This window comes from Pseudophryne corroboree, chromosome 6, assembly GCF_028390025.1.
Source record: "Pseudophryne corroboree isolate aPseCor3 chromosome 6, aPseCor3.hap2, whole genome shotgun sequence".
In the NCBI taxonomy this organism is placed as follows: domain Eukaryota; kingdom Metazoa; phylum Chordata; class Amphibia; order Anura; family Myobatrachidae; genus Pseudophryne; species Pseudophryne corroboree.
Window position 1 is genome coordinate 630923164 of NC_086449.1, and position 19516 is coordinate 630942679.

The following is a 19516-nucleotide window of genomic DNA, read 5'->3' on the forward strand; positions in this document are numbered from 1 at the left end:
CTTCCATTGCATAATTCAGGAAAGTTCTTTAAGTAAACATGGTTTTCATAAGTTCCAGTTGGTAGGGGAAAACTCCTAAGAAGGACACTATAGGAAACCCCTGGGACATATCAAACTGCATGTATAAAGGATCTAACTATCCTTTAAGGTGGAAAGACCCCCCAATATATGTTATATGTTGTCTTGTGTGTATGTAGTATACCGGTATTAGGAATCACATTCTGTGAGATATTAATTATGTGTAAGTGTGTCTATATATATATATATATATATATATATATATATAATATAATATAATTTTATTTTTTATTTTATTTTTATTTTTTAAATAAAAACATCTTCCAAAAAAAATGTATGCTCAATAATTTAAACAGAGGTAGCAACATCTGATACTTTAGCGCTTGGAGGTCTTTTTTGGTTTCTCAACGTACTATTGGGGAAAGTGGATCCCCTTCACACTCCCATAGCAGCTTGGTTTATCAGATAGCGACAAGCGCAGTCCTTTCAATTCTGTGTTTAGAAGGTCCCAATATAACCATTTTGTTTTATAAGGTAGCTTAGCAGATCGACCTGAGTAAGGAGGTGAGGAAGTCAGAACCACCGGGGTGGAGTAATGGGTCAGGGAGGGATTGTACATAGTGTCTAACTTGGAGATACATGAAGAATTCCGATCGATGCACACCATACCTCTCCACCAGCCCAGAAAAAGAATACACCAAACCTCCAGGATCAAAAACATCTCTGATGCTACTGATTCCCTTAGTCCGCCACACCTCGAATTTTGCATTCTCCAAGAGAGGGGTAAAACAAGGATTCCCACAGATAGGAATAAAATCAGTACGGCCAAAATTCCTGTGTAGTGCTTTATTAATTATTTTCCAAGCAATATAAGCGTCCCAAAATAATAGATTCGTTTTCGCTTGCAAAGGGAGCAGGGTGAGCGGAGTGTGTAACAAGGCCTTCAAGTCATAAGGTGACACTAAAGCCTGCTCAATGTGATAATTCGTGTATGTGGTTTTTGCCGCAAGCCAGTCATTTATATATCTGAAAGCCACCGCCCTAGAGAAAGTAAGCAGATCTGGGATCGCAAGGCCCCCTCCTCCCTCCGCAACTTAAGTTTAGCTAATGCTATTCTTGGATTTTTATTTGCCCACAGGAATTTTGTGCACATTTTATCATAAACAAGTGCATCCGCTCTGGAGAGTTTAAGGGGCAGTAACTGGAGCGAATAAGAGAACTTTGGGAAAATAATGCTCTTGAGGACCGCCGCACGGCCTAGCAAAGATAGAGGGAGCGCTGACCATGATTGGAGCTGGGTAGAAATAGCCTGTAGTATGGGTGTAAAGTTCATCTTGTAAAGATCCGTTAAATCGGGTGGCAAATAAATCCCAAGATACTTTAATTTAGTTTTATTAACAGTAAATTGGGAGGGAGTAGTTCGGATTTTAAAGTATACACCTTATAACCAGCAAAGAGGCCGAATTCTCGAATTTTTTCCATTATGGCTGGGATGGAGACTTCAGGGCGTGATATAAAGAGTAACATATCATCTGCAAATAAGCTTATTTTAAGTTCCTGGTCATAAATTGAAATACCTGAGAATGAAGGGAGCCCTCGCAGCGCCAGAGCTAGAGGTTCTACAACCAGCGCAAATAATAGGGGCGATAATGGGCAACCTTGTCTGGTGCCCCTTCCCAACCGCATGGGATCCGAGAGAACACCATTACATAGGATACGAGAACTCGAATTGGAGTACAAAGCCCGCAGCACACTGGCTAGGCCCGACGGGAACCCAAACCTCGCTAGAGTGGTATATAAATGATCCCAGCTCACCAGATCAAAGGCCTTTTCGGCATCTAGCGATAAGAGAAAATGTGGGTCCACATTCCCCGTGTGACCCAGCCAGTGCGCCGCCGCCAGTATCTTGCGAATATTACTAGTGGAATGTCTCCAAGAGATAAATCCCGTTTGATCGGGGTGGACCACAGAAGGGAGGAGGGGTTTCAGTCTGTCTGTGAGAATCTTGGTAAACAATTTATAGTCTACATTTAAGAGCGAGATCGGTCTATAGGACCCAGGGAGTTGTAAATCTTTGCCTGGTTTAGGTAAGAGACGTATAAAAGCATCATTAAAATAAGAGGGTATTTTATGAGATATTAGGATGACATTAAAAAGGGAAGTAAGGGGGGGATCAATTTTGCAGAGAGCAATCGGTAATATTCCCCAGAGTAGCCATCCGGCCCCGGGGATTTTAATGGTTTCAGGTGTTTAATGGCCTTCTCAACCTCGGACTCTGTTATGAGTGAGCAGAGACGTTCTGTCAAAGAAGGATCCACCCGGGGTGGAGAAATAGAATCCCAGAATGACTGTTTAGCATTCTCATTAACAGAGGAGGTTTCATAAACAGTAGCGTAAAAATCTGATAGGACTTTCGCTATGTCTTTAGATTTAGAAGCCAGAGTGCCATCTGATTGTTTAAGTGGATGAATGAGAGAATTAGAAGTAGATCCTTTCAATAAGTGTGATAACAATTTGCCTGTCTCATTACCAAAACGGTAAAATCTATGATTCTTATGAAATGTGTGTTTATCTTCCAACGCCTGCAGAACTGCATTAAAAGCCACTTTAGCATCCAAATATTGGGATTTTATAGCGGGGGAGGGGTTCTGTTTGAATCTCTGATAGGCCTCAGTTTGTCGCTGTTGTGAGTTCTTAAAAGTAGAAGCGAATGTCTTTTTCCTTCGGGAGATATATTCAATGAGACGTCCCCTAATGACCGTTTTAGAGGCCTGCCAGAAAACCAAAGGATCATCTCGCTCCATTTGGGCATTAATAGCGGAGTAGTCATCCCAAAATGACTCCAGGTCCTTACGAAATTCTATAGAGGAGAAATCTGTGGGAAAACGCCAGCACCTAAAGGAACCTACATCTACCTTAGTGGACATGGAAGCCCAAACAACAGAGTGGTCTGACAACGCCATTGGTTCAATAGAGGAATCAAGGGCATGTAGAACCAGGGAATCAGAGACCATCAAGTAATCGATCCTGGACAGGGAATGATGGGCAGCGGAGAGGCAGGTGTACTCCCTATCCGTGGGGTGTTAAAATCTCCAAATATTTGATACCTGGAGCTGTTGCTCCATATAAGGGATGCCAAATTTAGGGGGATTACGGGTAGAGGTGGAGGACTGAACATCCATATACTTTGAAGCAATGTCTGGGGAAAGGTAGATTCCTGGCCATAAGTCCAGCATCAGAGTAGGAATCCAGACACACAGTTCAAAAGCCTAAGTCGACAGGCATTCAGGGCATGACAGCTGAATTTATAGATTAGCTCTCTTCTTCTTCCATCCTGTTATTTCCCTCCGATAGGAAACTCTCTGCATCTGCAGGCGTGGAGAAGTCTTTAAAGGAGTTTCCAGCAAAGATTCGTAAGCGTGCAGGGTACAACAGCGCAAATTTACGGCCGGCCGACACCAGTGATGAACATATGGGTGTAAAAGCTTTCCGCAGCCGTGTTAATTCCGGGGAGTAGTCCTGGAGCAGTAATAGTTTATTCCCGTCCCACGAGATATCCCTGAGGCGATGAGATGCCGACCACAGCGCTTCCTTATGGAGGAAATTAAGGCACTTAGGACCGCACGCAGTCTAGAGCCGGAGCCCGAGGGCCTGGAAGGGTCGGTTCTATGAGCACGTTCTACGACTAAGTCTGCACACACTTCCTGTACATCCAGGAGTTCGGGTAGCGTGTGACGCAGGAATTTGTACAACTCAGGGCCGCGAATGGACTCAGGCAAGCCTATCAGGCGCAGATTACATCTGCGCGAGCGATTCTCCAAATCATCTAATTTCGCCCAAACCTACGTATCAGATTTCTGCAGACTGGCCACAGTGTCTTTTAAATCGGCTACATCTTGAAAATTGGAGCCTGCAGTTTGTTCCACATGTGCCAGCCTCTTAGTGAGTTGCTTATATTGGCTTTTTATATCTAGCACTGCTTGCTGTAATGCAGCTGCCTGTGTTTGAGCTTGCTCCTGTAATAAAGGTTGCACTGTCTCCTTAACAGCCCGCATAATATCAGCATAGGATAAGGCAGGATTTAGTGTGGCACTTGGTGCTGTGTCTATGGCAGGAACCTTGCGGGGTTGTTTTTGTACCTGTAGTTCCACGGAATGAGCAGTGTCTGGATGTCCAGGATTAGTAGCAGCTGCGGTGGCCATCTTGGATGTGGCAGGTCTGTCCCCGTCCCTTCCCGATTTCTGCTGCTTCTGAGGCATGCTGCCGGCCAGGTACCTCTCCATATAGAGAAGGGGGGACCCCAAGGAGGCTTGAGGGGGTTAGTGGTTGCGGTGGGGTTGCCTAAGGAGGCAATACGCCGGGTATATAAGCGGCGGGCACCGGAGCTTGAGAGGAGTGCGGCTACTCCATTCGCTGCCGGAACCGGAAGTCAGATATTGCACATTTTTACATTTAGCAAATTGTCATGAGATTGTTTCTGTCCTCTGTAATCTGTAAAGGCTGGTTGCTTCTGCCATCTTTATTTTCCCCCTTTTCATGAAAGACAATCCACTATAGAATTACAGATCATTCTAACAGCACTGCTTTTGAGAACTGGCCACCACAGGTGTACAGTGCTTTTGTGCTGAAAGCACATAGTAGATTTTACAGTGTCTATGTTTGTTCCATTTTAAACGAAGTTTTTACATTTTGCAGCAACATTTTTGGACCCAGGATTTTCATCAACTCTACCAAAATTTTAAGTATGATTTGGGATAAACTGGATATTTTTCTTGTCCAAAGTGTTTATATGATCTACATATTTCTGGAATATTTCTGATTAGTAAAAAGGATTGAAAATGACAAATTATGCTGTTTTGTATTTAAAGTATATCGATGGTATCAGTTATCATAATACAAGCCATAACATATGCATACTTAGGGGTATATTCAATTGAAGTCTAATCCATTCCGACATTCATTTGTCGGAATGGATCCGACCTGGGCTATTCAATGCATTATCAATTCGACTTTAAAAAAAAGTTGAATTGAGATGCAGGAGCGGGGGAGAGCAGCGCTAGCTATATAGCCGCTGCTCTCCTCCTTCTCCCCCCCCCCCCCCTTGTATGTCTGTCTCTCCCCGTCCCTCCTCTCCATGGCCCAGCATCACATCCGCCGCTCACGGTAGCGTCCACCCGGCTCCAGCAAGCGGGGTCTCGCTTGCTGGAGCCGGGTGGACACTGCTGTGAGCGGCGGCTGTGACATCCTCCCACTCTTCCCGTCTGGCTGCCCGCGGCTCTCCCCGTCACTGCTCCCACATCCCACTCACTTCGACTTTTTTTTAAAGTTGAAGTGAGATGGTCGAAAAGGCCCTGTCGGTTCTGGCCCCGTTTTCGACACAAGCATGTGGATCGGCAGCTATTCGGCCGATCCACGTGCTTTTCGACAAGTCAAATTCCTCGACTTGTCGAATATATTGAATAGGTTGGAACCCCTTCTGACCTAAAAAAGTCGAAAACTGCCGTCTTTTCAACAGCCGGCAGCTTTCGACGTCAATTGAATATACCCCTTAATGGACAGTACAATGCTGATGAGTGATTTCTTACAAACAAACAACATGGAAACGTAAACCTGTATTTTAATTCATTATCTTGTGTCAAATGTATTTTAGAAAGTGTGGCCTATTGTTGTTCCTATGATAAGATTTGATGCAGTAGTTTTGTTTCATCTGTTTAGGAACATCCGTAGTAGGTGCAGTTTATAAATGTGGATGCGAGGCTAGAAAGTTTCTTAATGGGAACTGAATGGAGCCTCTCATGCCAGCGAGTTATAAATCCACATTAAAGGGCACTATTAGGTGCATATTTACTCATTATTGGGTTTCAGGCCCAATACTTAGTATTTCTTATCGATCACTGCTATTCGTGGCAATAAGAAATTACATTTTCCCCAAATGTACTAAAATTACATGCAAAGACCTGTCCCTGCGATGTGTAAAGAAAGGAAAAGATTGCAAAAGCAATAATTTCCCTTCTGTATCGGGAGCAGGCAATGTTCTGCACATGGGTGGTCTTAAACATGCATGTGCGGTGGCCAATGCCAGGGACTTGCTGTCATTTTTAAACGTTTTTTTTGCCAGTAAGCTAATATAGGATAACGCCATCTGGAGAATGTAAGCTCTCACGAGTAGGGCCCTCTTCCCTCATGTCTTATCCTTTTCTTACTTTAATAATCCTCAACTGCCCAAATCCTGCAGTTTTCGGCCACCCTGATACTTATCTCAGTGTATTCTACTAATGTAGTTATGTTTAGTTACCCTATATTGTCTTCAACTGTAAGTCACTGGTTTCCTGCTTTGATTATGTGCATACTGCATGTATTCTGTAGTTGGGTGCTGCGGAATAAAGGATAATAATAATATTGGGAGCAAGCTCTACATTCTGGAGCATGGTAAATTCACCAGTTTCCCAGTTGCTGCGGCTGCTATTGGAAATTGAGGGACTGGGCAGATATGGACAAAAAAAAAAATCTTGGTTACTGCATTGTCTCACTTTGTGCACAGATTCAGACAAAAAGATGCTCCGCAAAAGCTGACTCGTGAGACCTAGGGTATAGATATATAGAATTTGACAGTAGATCATACTTGCCTACCTGACCCTCTCCATGAGGGAGAAAATGCTCCTTTACTGGACTTTCCTGGTAATGTATGATTGCCATCACCTGTGGTGAGCTAGTTAATTGATAAGAAAGGTGTTTCACCACAGGTGATGGCAATCATACATTACCAGGAAAGTCCAGGAACAGAGCATTTTCTCCCTCATGGAGAGGGTCAGGTAGGCAAGTATGTAGTAGATAAGAACCACTTGTCCCATCTAGTCTGCCCTTTTTGTTTTTTAACACTTTCATCACTAATACAAATTATTCCCTTCATCCAAGGGCTACATACACGTAAATGGAGAGATATTGGGGGTAATTCCAAGTTGATCGCAGCAGGATTTTTTTTAGCAATTGGGCAAAACCATGTGCACTGCAGGGGAGGCAGATATAATATGTGCAGAAAGAGTAAGATTTGGGTGGGTTATTTTGTTTCTCTGCAGGGTAAATACTGGCTGCTTTATTTTTACACTGCAAATTACATTGCAGATTGAACTCACCACACCCAAATGTAACTCTCTCTGCACATGTTATATCTGCTTCCCCTGCAGTGCACATCGTTTTGCCCAATTGCTAACAAAAATCCTGCTGCGATCAACTTGGAATTACCCCCATTGCGTAGAAGTGCACTCCTGTCCTAGTTCTGTGATCAGTGGTATATTAATACCATCAGGGCCATCGACAGAACATTGCAGATCCTTTTCACTCACTCTAACTTTCATAACCCCCATTCTTACCAACCTACCTCTCCAAAATCCATTTAGGGGTCCCTTCATTAATGACAATAATAGTAACAATTAAAAAAAAAAAAAAAAAAAAAGTAACTTTTTTTTTTCTATAGCGATTTTTTTTCCAGTATGCTTTATCCCCACGCGGCATGCTGGGCTCCTTCCTCTGCTTTCCCTGACAAAACTGCATTATGCCATGACATCCCTGCTCTGCATGCACATTCACGTGATCAGTTACTGCTCCTGTTCTGGAACATAGCAATTTGCAGCATGTAGGGGGAAAAATTGCAGGCCACCAGCAAAATAGCCCTGGGCTACATGTTATGTTATTCCTTCCAACTTGAAAACTGGGGGTATAACAGACAAGCAGGAGATGGTAGAATACGGTGCTGAGAACCTAGGTAGACACACTCTAAATCAGAGCTGGCCAAACCAGTCCTCAAGATCTACCAACAGTTCACATTTTCCAGACCACCTAATTGGTGCTCAGGTGTGGTCATTACTAATTAAGATGTGCTGCATTCATTCCTAACTGACAATTCTACAGATCTCCAGGAGGACTGGAAAACATGAACTGTTGGTAGATCTCGAGGACCGGTTTGGCCAGCCCTGCGCTAAATATTGACTCAAACTAAAATGGTGTGCTTGTGTAAATAACTAAGTACAGTATATTATATATTACCAATGCCATCAATATAAAACTCTATAGAAAATGCTCCCTAAATACTGTAACTATTGGCTTTATTGCTGAATGCACAGAAATCTTATAACCCTGACTGCTAATTATTAATCGGGACTGTTGAGTGTAAAATGAGGTCTTCTGTTTTTGTTTTTCTCTGAAAAATATTATTTTCCCATTGCTTTGTGATGAATGGTTAGGAAAGTTTGAGTAGTTAAATAAGTCCTATCTACCTTCAAGTAGTAGCTTTGTTCTTATTCTGTTGAGTGATAGGAAATCTGATACAGCTTTAGGGTCAGAAAAAATTCAATGACACATGCGTTTGTAAAGTATTAAAAAAAAATTCAATTTATTAAAATAATATCTGTCGACTGGATAAAGAATATATTAAAAATCCACAACATATATGAAGTAAGATATAATATGAGCTTTTATACAAAACACCACTCCCCAGGAGGCTTAGGGTCCATATAGCTGCAAATAGTAATCACTCGAATACAGATTGTGATGGATCACTTATGACTACAGCACTGTAATTTATAACTGCACAAAGAGAATGTTCTGACTGAAAATCTCACAGCATAGTGATAATAAAAGCTTTTTATCTTGCAGTGTTCATAAGTGCTGTATACCTCTCCTTATTAGGATGTTCCCGGCTGTTGGTTAGATCCTTTGAGCACAGCTCTGGCTTGGGACTCCAGATAGAAACGGAAGGTAAAGATGATTACCTGCACATGCAGGTCAGCTCTCTGTCAATAGTCCAGACACTGTAGGGGCCTCAATGTAACGCGTTTCCCCGCCTTAAATCGCTCAATCAGCGGCTTCCTCAGACATGAGACACGTTTGTCCCAGTTATGGTGCTTTTATACAATAATTGCACTTTCTTTTTCATCCACTAGGGGTCACTGGAGTACTCTTGGGATATGGACTGTGCTTTAGCAGGGAGAGACGCATTTAAATATTTAAATGTTAAACCCTCCGTCACCTCCATACTCCCAAGATGCCTCAGTTGTTTTTGTGTCTTCGAGAAGGGAAGACATGTTCCTGAGCCTGTCAGGACTTTTGTTTCATTTTTATTTTTACTTTCACTTTTTCAACCACAGTCCCTTCCCACCTTACTAAAAAGCGTGGGTCCGGGGCTGTGTGTGTGCTGCTATACGCAGCATAAGGCTTGTCGGCACTTATCAGAGAAGTCCCGCCATAGACCTTAGCAGCACATGCTGACTCAGCCATGGCTGCAGGAGCAGGACGGCTCTTATACAGAAGACCCGTCATTGCTTCCAAATCCCGGCAGGTGTGGTGAGTAACAAGCGGACGGTCAGCTCACGCTGCCGCCGCTCCATGTGTTTGTGTATTTACTATGGAGGTTACAGGCGTTGCGCCTAACACCCTCTCCCCAGATACGCTGCTGTGGATGTGCAGGGAGACCCTACACACTCACTATATTGCTGTTATAAAGGCGGCGGCCAGATCCTGCAGCCGCCGCTCCACTAAGTTGCCCTCACGCACAGCGGCCAAATCCTGCGGCCGCCGCTCCACTAAGCTGCCCTCACGCGCGGTGGCCGAATCCTGCGGCCGCCGCTCCATTGAGCTGCCCTCACGCACGGCGGTCACAGACCCTCCAACATGACCCGCCCCACTAGGTACAAAATGCTCTGTTTCTGGACTTCCCTCTTAATTTATGATTTCCATCACCTGTGTTGAACTAGTTAAATGATAAGAAAGCTGTTTCTTCACAGATGATGGCAATAATAAATTAAGAGGGAAGTCCAGGAGCAGAGCATTTTGTACCTAGTGGGGCGGGTCATGTTGGAGGGTATGCGGTCAGACCCTGTTGTCGCCGCTCCGGAGCTGCAGGGGTCGCTGGCTGCCGTCACTCTGTCCCGGCGCGATGGGCAGCTCCCGCCGCCGCCGCTGGATTGGGGCCGTGTGGTGCTCACTGTAGCGGGGGGCTCCCACCCGCGTACAGTTTCTCTGCCGCTGCTGGGTACCGACCTCGTCACCGCTCCCCAGCGCTCATTTGTTAGGGCACCCACTCCTCTGTTCCCGGCCGTGGTCAGCCTCCACTCTGTCTCCTGAGGCGTTCAGCTTCCGCTGTCGCCGCCCAACAGAACTACTGTCTGCAGCACTGCCTGGGGGACGTGGGGGAGGATTTACAATATGTGCAGCAAATATGTCCCCGCTGCTGTAAGGAGCGGACAACACCTCACTCTGTGTCCATGCGCTTGACACTGCATTGGGTTATGCTGTGTGGAAATATATATGTATATTGAGGCCAGCCAAGCTTAGTAGTGCACCTACAGGCACAGGGGATATTAGTGCTGGTTGGATACAGTACCTATAATCAGCACTATTCAGCATATGTTGAGGATATATCTATGTATGGTGTGTATGTGTATATATATATGTTTATATGTATATATATGTATATTCATGTGTGTGTATATATATATATATATATAAATATATATATATATATGTATATATATATTTCTCTAACATCCTAGAGGATGCTGGGACTCCGTAAGGACCATGGGGATAGATGGGCTCCGCAGGAGACATGGGCACTTTAAGAAAGACTTTGACTCTGGGTGTGCACTGGCTCTTCCCTCTATGCCCTTCCTCCAGATCTCAGTTTGATACTGTGCCCAGAGGAGATGGGTGCACTGCAGGGAGCTCTCCTGAGTTTCCTGCTAAGAAAGTATTTTAATTAGGTTTTTTATTTTCAGGGAGCACTGCTGGCAACAGACTCCCTGCATCGTGGGACTGAGGAGAGAGAAACAGCCCTACTTCTCTGAGTTTCAAGGTCCTGTTTCTTAGGCTACTGGACACCATTAGCTCCAGAGGGAGTCGGAACACAGGTCTCACCCTGGAGTTCGTCCCAGAGCCGCGCCGCCGTCCTCCTCCTCCTCGCAGAGCCAGAAGATAGAAGCCGGGTGAGTATGAGAAGTAAGAAGGCTTCAAAAGCGGCAGAAGACTTCGTGATCTTCACTGAGGTAACGCACAGCACTGCAGCTGTGCGCCATTGCTCCCATACACCTCACACACTCCGGTCACTGTAAGGGTGCAGGGCGCAGGGGGGGCGCCCTGGGCAGCAATATAAACCTCTATTATGGCATAAACACATATATACATGTACAGCTGGGCACTGTACATGTATATAAAGAGCCCCTGCAATGTTTTTGTATAATTTGAGCGGGACAGAAGCCTGCCACCGAGGGGGCGGGGCTTCTCCCTCAGCACTCACCAGCGCCATTTTTCTCCACAGCACAGCGCTGAGAGGAAGCTCCCCGGACTCTCACCTGCTTACTGAGGTGACAGTGGGTTTTTCAAGAGGGGGGGGGCACATAATTGGCCAAAAACGTGTTATTTCAGCGCTACTGGGGAAACATTCTGTGTTTTGCCTGGGTTATATAGCGCTGGGGTGTGTGCTGGCATACTCTCTCTCTGTCTCTCCAAAGGGCCTGGTGGGGAACTGTCTTCAGAACAGAGCTTTCCTGTGTGTGTGGGGTGTGTCGGTACGCGTGTGTCGACATGTATGAAGTGGAAGGCTCACCTAAGGAAGAGGGGGAGTGTATGAATGTCATATCTCCGTCGGCAGCACCGACACCGGACTGGATGGAGATGTGGAATGTCTTGAGTGCTAGTGTAAATTTATTACACAAGAGATTAGACAAGGCTAAGGATAGGGAACAGTCAGGTAGTCAGACCATGCCTGTCCCTGTGTCACCGGGACCTTCCAGGTCTCAGAAGCGCACATTGTCCCAAATAATGGACACAGATACCGACATGATTTCAGACTCCAGTGTCGACTTTGTGGAGCCAAAATTACAGCCAAAAGTGGCTAAGGCAGTGGTTCCCAAACTGTGTGCCGTGGCACCCTAGGGTGCCTCGGGACACTTGCAGGGGTGCCTTGGGTTGGTGATCCAGAACCAATTCAAATTCTGCATGGTCAATGTAAAAAGCAAAACCAGTGTTAATGGCTGCCAATTATAAAATATATTGACAATCCAAAGCAAATCTTGTCCCTCACTACATAAGTTACCCTAAGGATGACATATAAAGACAATTTACTTAATTTAATATTTCTTTCTAAATTTTTCAATAAGAAACGATTGGCTTAGGGGTGCCGTGAAAAAATTCTGATACTCTAGGGTGCCGTGATTCAAAAAAGTTTGGGAACCACTGGGCTAAGGGCATTCGATATATGATTATTGCAATAAAAGATGTTTGGCATATCACAGAGGAACCCCCTGTCCCTGACAAGAGGGTTCACATGTATAAAGAGAAAAAGCCTGAGGTCACTTTTCTATCCTCGTATGAGCTGAGCGAGCTGCGCAAAAAGGCTTGGGAATCTCAAGACAAGAGGCTGCAGATTCTAAAAAGGATTCTTATGGCGTATCCTTTCCCGCAAACGGATAGGATACGATGGGAGTCTTCTCCTAAGGTGGACAAGGCTTTAACACGTTTATCAAAGAAGATAGCGCTGCCATCCCAAGATACGGCTACCCTCAAGGATGCTGCTGATCGCAGACAGGAGGTTACCATGAAGTCCATTTACACACATTCAGGTACAATTATTATACCGGCAATGGCGTCGGCCTGGGTTTGTAGTGCTGTCGCAGCATGGACAGACTCCTTATCTACGGAAATTGAGACCCTAGATAAGGATACCATTTTAATGACCCTAGGGCATATAAAAGATGCTGCGTTATATATGAGGGATGCTCAAAGAGACATTTGTTTGCTAAGTTCCAGAATAAACGCTATGTCTGTTTCTGCTAGGCGAGTCTTATGGACCCGACAGTGGACGGGTGATGCTGACTCAAAGAGGCATATGGAGTCTTTGCCTTAGAAAGGTGAAGAGTTATTTGGAGAAGGCCTCTCGGACCTCCTCGTCTCCACAGCTACGGCAGGTAAATCGAATTTTTTGCCTTATGTTCCCTCACAGCCTAAGAAAGCGCCTCATTATCAAATGCAGTCGTTTCGTTCGGATAAAAGCAAAAGAGTACGAGGATCGTCCTTTCTTGCCAGAGGTAAGGGCAGAGGAAAAAAGCTGCACACAGCTAGTTCCCAGGAACAGAAGTCCTCCCCTGCCTCTGCAAAATCCACCGCATGACGCTGGGGCTTCCCTGGGGGAGTTTCCGCTCAAGTGGGGTCACGTCTTCGACTTTTCAGCCACATCTGGGTTCATTCACAGGTGGATCCCTGGGCAAAAGAAATTGTTTCTCAGGGATACAAGCTAGATTTCGAAGAGGTGCCTCCTCGCCGGTTTTTCAAATCTGCTCTACCTGCGGCTCCCTCAGAGAGGGAGGTAGTGTTGAATGCAATACAAAAATTGTATCTTCAACAGGTAGTGGTCAAGGTTCCTCTACTGCAGCAAGGAAAGGGTTATTACTCAACCCTCTTTGTGGCTCCGAAACCGGACGGTTCGGTCAGACCCATTTTGAATTTAAAATCCCTGAACCTATACTTGAAAAGGTTCAAATTCAAGATGGAATCGCTCAGGGCGGTTTTCGCTAACCTGGAAGGGGGGCATTTTATGGTTTCCCTTGACATAAAGGATGCATACCTTTATGTTCCAATATTTCCTCCTCATTAGGCGTTCCTGAGATTTGCTGTACAAGATTGTCATTACCAATTTCAGACGTTGCCGTTTGGGCTTTCAACAGCCCCGAGGACTTTCACCAAGGTAATGGCGGAAATGATGGTGCTCCTGCGCAAGTTAGGGGTCACAATTATCCCATACTTGGACGATCTCCTCTTAAAAGCGAGATCTCGGGAGAAGTTACTGGACAGCGTGTCTCTGTCTTTTGAATGTGTTACAGCAACACGGCTGGATTCTCAATATCCCGAAGTCACAGTTGGTTCCTACGACGCGTCTGACCTTCTTGGGCTTGATTCTGGACACAGATCAGAAGAAGGTTTTTCTTCCAATGGAAAAAGCTCAGGAACTCATGACTATTGAAGCCAAAACAGGTGTCAGTGCATCACTGCACTCGAGTCCTGGGGAAAATGGTGGCATCGTACAAAGCTATTCCCTTCGGCAGGTTCCATGCGAGGGCCTTCCAATGGGACCTACTGGACAAGTGGTCCGGGTCACATCTACAAATGCATCAGAGGATCACCCTGTCCCCCAGAGCAAGGGTGTCTCTCCTGTGGTGGCTGCAGAGTGCTCACCTCCTAGAGGGTCGCAGGTTCGGCATTCAGGACTGGATACTGGTGACCACATACGCAAGTCTCCGAGGTTGGGGAGCAGTCACACAGGGAAGAAATTTTCAAGGTCTTTGGTCGAGTCTAAAGACTTGTCTCCACATCAACATCCTGGAGTTGAGGGCCATATACAACGCCCTACGTCAAGCGGAGGCATTACTTTGCGACAAACCAGTTATGATTCAGTCGGACAATGTCACCGCAGTAGCTCATGTAAACCGCCAAGGCAGCACAAGGAGCAGGGTAGCAATGGCGGAAGCCACCAGGATTCTTCGCTGGGCGGAAAATCATGTAAGCGCACTGTCAGCAGTGTTCATTCCGGGAGTGGACAACTGGGAAGCAGACTTCCTCAGCAGACACGACCTGCATCTGGGAGAGTGGGGACTTCATCAGGAGGTCTATGCGCAGATCGCAGGTCGGTGGGAACTGCTCCAGATAGACATGATGGCGTCCCGTCTCAACACAAAGTTAAAAAGGTATTGGGCAAGGTCAAGAGATCCTCAGGCGATAGCTGTGGACGCCCTGGTGACACCGTGGGTGTTTCGGTCGGTCTATGTGTTTCCGCCTCTTCCTCTTATACCCAAGGTGTTGAGAATAATAAGACAAAGAAGAGTGAGAACAATCCTCATTGTGCCAGATTGGCCACGAAGGACTTGGTATCCAGATCTACAGGAATTGCTCCGTGGCCTCTTCCTCTAAGACAGGACCTGCTGCAGCAAGGGCCCTGTCGGTTCCAAGACTTACCGCGGCTGTGTTTGACGGCATGGCGGTTGAACGCCGGATCCTAGCGAAAAAAGGTATTCCGGATGAGGTCATTCCTACGCTAATAAAGGCTAGGAAGGACGCGACATCAAAACATTATCACCGAATATGGAGAAAATATGTGAGGCCAGGAATGCTCCTACGGAGGAATTCCATCTGGGTCGTCTCCTTCACTTCCTGCAAACTGGAGTGAATTTGGGCCTAAAATTAGGCTCCATAAAAGTTCAGATTTCAGCCTTATCCATTTTCTTTCAAAAGGAATTGGCCTCTCTACCTGAAGTACAGACTTTTGTAAAGGGAGTACTGCATATTCAGCCTCCTTTTGTACCTTCGGTGGCGCCTTGGGACTTTAACGTGGTGTTAAGTTTCCTTAAGTCACATTGGTTTGAACCACTCAAAATGGTGGAGTTAAAATATCTCACTTGGAAGGTGGTCATGTTGTTAGCCTTGGCTTCGGCTAGGCTAGTTTCGGAATTGGTGGCTTTATCACATAAAAGCCCCTATCTGGTTTTCCATATGGATAGAGCGGAATTGCGGACCCGTCCTCAATTCCTACCTAAGGTGGTCTCATCCTTTCATATGAACCAACCTAATGTCGTGCCTGTGGCTACTCGTGACTTGGAGGATTCAGAGTCCCTTGATGTGGTCAGGGCTTTGAAAATTTACGTGGCCAGAACGGCTAGGATCAGAAAAACAGAAGCACTGTTTGTCCTGTATGCAGCCAACAAGGTTGGCGGCCCTGCTTCGAAGCAGACTATTGCTCGCTGGATCTGTAACACGATTCAGCAAGCGCATTCTACGGCAGGATTGCCGTTACCAAAATCGGTTAAGGCCCATTCCACTAGGAAGGTGGGCTCGTCTTGGGCGGCTGCCCGAGGGGTCTCGGCACTACAGCTGTGCCGAGCTGCTACTTGGTCGGGGTCAAACACCTTTGCAAAGTTTTATAAGTTTGATACCCTGGCTGAGGAGGACCTCATGTTTGCTCAATCGGTGCTGCAGAGTCATCCGCACTCTCCCGCCCGTTTGGGAGCTTTGGTATAATCCCCATGGTCCTTACGGAGTCCCAACATCCTCTAGGACATTAGAGAAAATAAGATTTTAAACCTACCGGTAAATCTTTTTCTCGTAGTCCGTAGAGGATGCTGGGCGCCCGCCCCAAGTGCGGACTACTTCTGTAAGACTTGTATATAGTTTTTGCTTAAATAAGGGTTATGTTATAGTTTCATCGGCTTTGGACCGAAACTATGTTGTTTTTCATACTGTTAACTGGTTTGTTTAACACAAGTAATACGGTGTGATTGGTGGGGCTGGTATGAATCTTGCCCTTGGATTAACTAAAATCCTTTCCTCGTATTGTCCATCTCCTCTGGGCACAGTTTCTCTAACTGAGGTCTGGAGGAGGGGCATAGAGGGAGGAGCCAGTGCACGCCCAGAGTCAAAGTCTTTCTTAAAGTGCCCATGTCTCCTGCGGAGCCCGTCTATCCCCATGGTCCTTACGGAGTCCCAGCATCCTCTACGGACTACGAGAAAAAGATTTACCGGTAGGTTTAAAATCTTATTATTTATATGTATTTGTGTGTTTGACAAATTACATGTGGTGACCACCATTTTATCATTCCTGTTTCTTCCTCCAGGAATTTTGTGTTGGACATACAACGCTCCGCCACTGGGGGAACAAGGGTGTTGGTTGAGTTCTTCAGTAACAGTCTGCACAGTATAAGCAGGGCCGGTTCCGGGGCTTCTGGCGCCCCGGGCGGCATTAGGGGGCGTGGATTCATACAGGGGGCGTGGTCATTTACGCCCCCTGTACAGACTGAAATGATGTGCGGTGCGCGATGACGTCATCGCGCACCGAACATCAAAGGTCCTCTCCACGAAGGGAAACTAGACGCGTAGCGTCTAGTTCCCTTCGTGGAGAGGACCTTTGCTGTGCGGTGCGCGATGACGTCATCGCGCACCGCACAGTAAAGGACCTCTCCACGAAGGGAAACTAGACGCGTACGTGTCTAGTTTCCCTTCCCAGTGGCCAGCGGCTGCAGGGGGACAGCGGGCAGCGGGGGGCACACAGCAGCAGCGGATCTTGCCCTGGTGCGGCGCCCTCCGGATGGCGACCTGCGCCCTACGGAAGGCGGCGCCCCAGGCAAAAGTTTTGCTTGCCCGTGGCAAGATCCGCTACTGAGTATAAGGCTGTACCACTACTGCAACATGGTAACACATACTTCATTTATGTATGTATTTTTTTTTTTGTTAAAATAACTCAGATCCAGGAAACTTTCCTACTACCACGTGGGGAATTTTATAAATACGTACAGCTTAGACATTGGCTCCAAGGAGTCTCGACACCCACCATCCCCCCCCCCCCCCCCTCCTTGCCTAAACTTTTCCAAAGGTCCCTGGAGACGGGGGAGGGCAGGGGAGGTATAACCAAATGGTATAATTACATTAATAATCCCCGACCACTGCAGAAAGCCCCCTTTCAGTTGAAGTGGGAGGTAGACCTTAAATGCTCTATATCAGAGGAGGAATGGGAAAAGATATATAGATCCTGCTACACTGTCTCTAAATGTATATCTCATATAGAACTGTCTTATAAACTTCTTTACCGCCTGTATTTCACCCCATCCCGCCTCCATGCGATGCAACCCTCCACAACCAAAATATGCTGGCGGAGTTGTGGAATGGTCGGCACTTTAATGCATGTTTTCTGGGATTGCCCTGTACTTACCTCATTGTGGACATCGGTCTTCCACCTAATAGAATCAGTCCTAGGCCACCATATTTCCCCTCATCCACGACTGGCCCTCCTCCACCTATACTACGGTGATTTAACACCAGGTGATCGCTATATACTAGGCCATATCCTTATCTCAACAAAACTTTCAATAGCTCGCCTTTGGCGTTCTACCGAGGCTCCCCTTATCTCAGCAATAGAAATGGGCGTACAATCACATTACTAATTCGAGACAGCGGGAGTAGCCTATGCCTCTACCTCCTCATCCCGCTGCTCCGATGGTATCCGTGGTCCACTTACTGGCATAGTCGCCCACCAAACATCACACCCCCTCAGGACACTTAGGTATATTTGTTATTGGCTTAACATGAATCTCATGTAGGCATGATTGACTCCTGCATTCCCCCTTTTATGTACAATGTCATGTATAAAACTCTTTATGTTACTTTGTATTATGCTGACTGATGTGTGTACTCCCCCTACCCCCCCCCTCCTATTTTCTTTTCTGTATCCCTATCCCAACTGCTTTGTTTACCCGCAAAACAATAAAAAAAATTAATATAAAAAAAAACAACAACAACTCAGACAGGGCGGTGTTTTACATAATGACCAGCATCCGCTCTGTGTTTCTGGTACATACAGGTTCCATTAAGGCCCTCCCCCGGCTCATCCTTCAACGCTCATAGCTGTTGTGCTTGCTCGTTTATAGTCACAGTGGTTCACAGCACAGGAAAACGTGATAAGTCAGGTTCTGAATAATACTGACTCTGCCACACAGTCTAGAACTGTCTATGGATAGTTAATTCGTCATCTGTAATCTCATCGTTAGCAGTTTACACTGGGTTACTATCTGAGTATTCACTGCTAGTCCTGAATATTTCAGGAAACAATAAAATTGTAATAAATCCAGATAGACGCTTGTCTGTGCAAAGCAATTTCAGGTTACCAAACTAACTGCGACATTTCGTCACCAGTGACCTTTTTAGTTTATAATGTTAACTGTTCCAACCCCAGCACTAACAACATATTATGACCTTTCGCAGCGTCAGCTGAGGGCCCTGCTAAAGGCCATTTATACTGCAGCGGCAGTGTTGTTTACACTTGCTTTAGTTGGGGTTTGGGTTAACGTGCCTGTAGTTGTATAGACAGACAGTTCAAGTTAGGCTCACAACAGGGCTGTTCCTCAGACCACTTGTACCTTTTAACGATCCCAGTAGTGAATCGCCTGAGTATTTGGCCTACGGGATCTATAGTTGTTGGCCAAGTCAGTTCTCGAACTTAATCGAGAAGTTGTACCGTTGACTTTTGTTGGCAATATGTTATTAGTCCTTATTGGGACAAATTAAGTTCTCAGGCTACTGGAAAGAAGGGTTTCCTACTGTTGCATGGGCAAGTTCCTAAAAGGAAATACGATGGAAAAAAAAATTCTTCAACTGTACACAGTAGACGTGGTAGAGGACGTGTTTTCCACACTACCTGTAGTCAAAACAAAGCTAAGCTGACAAGCCAATGACATGACGGCTTTCCAGCCTATCTCTGATCTTCCATTGTGAGAGCATGTATTCAGATGTTCCATTTGACGTTGTTGCCGACATACCCAGATGGGGCATTCCGCAATTTAAGACAAGTTTTATACCGATCTTTGAGTAGTGCCTAGCCTGGACGGCTCAGTCACACCGATGTGGAACTTCACAAGGCTCAATCACGCTGTAACTTTGTACAGATTAGAAATGGGATCGCTGCAGTCAGATA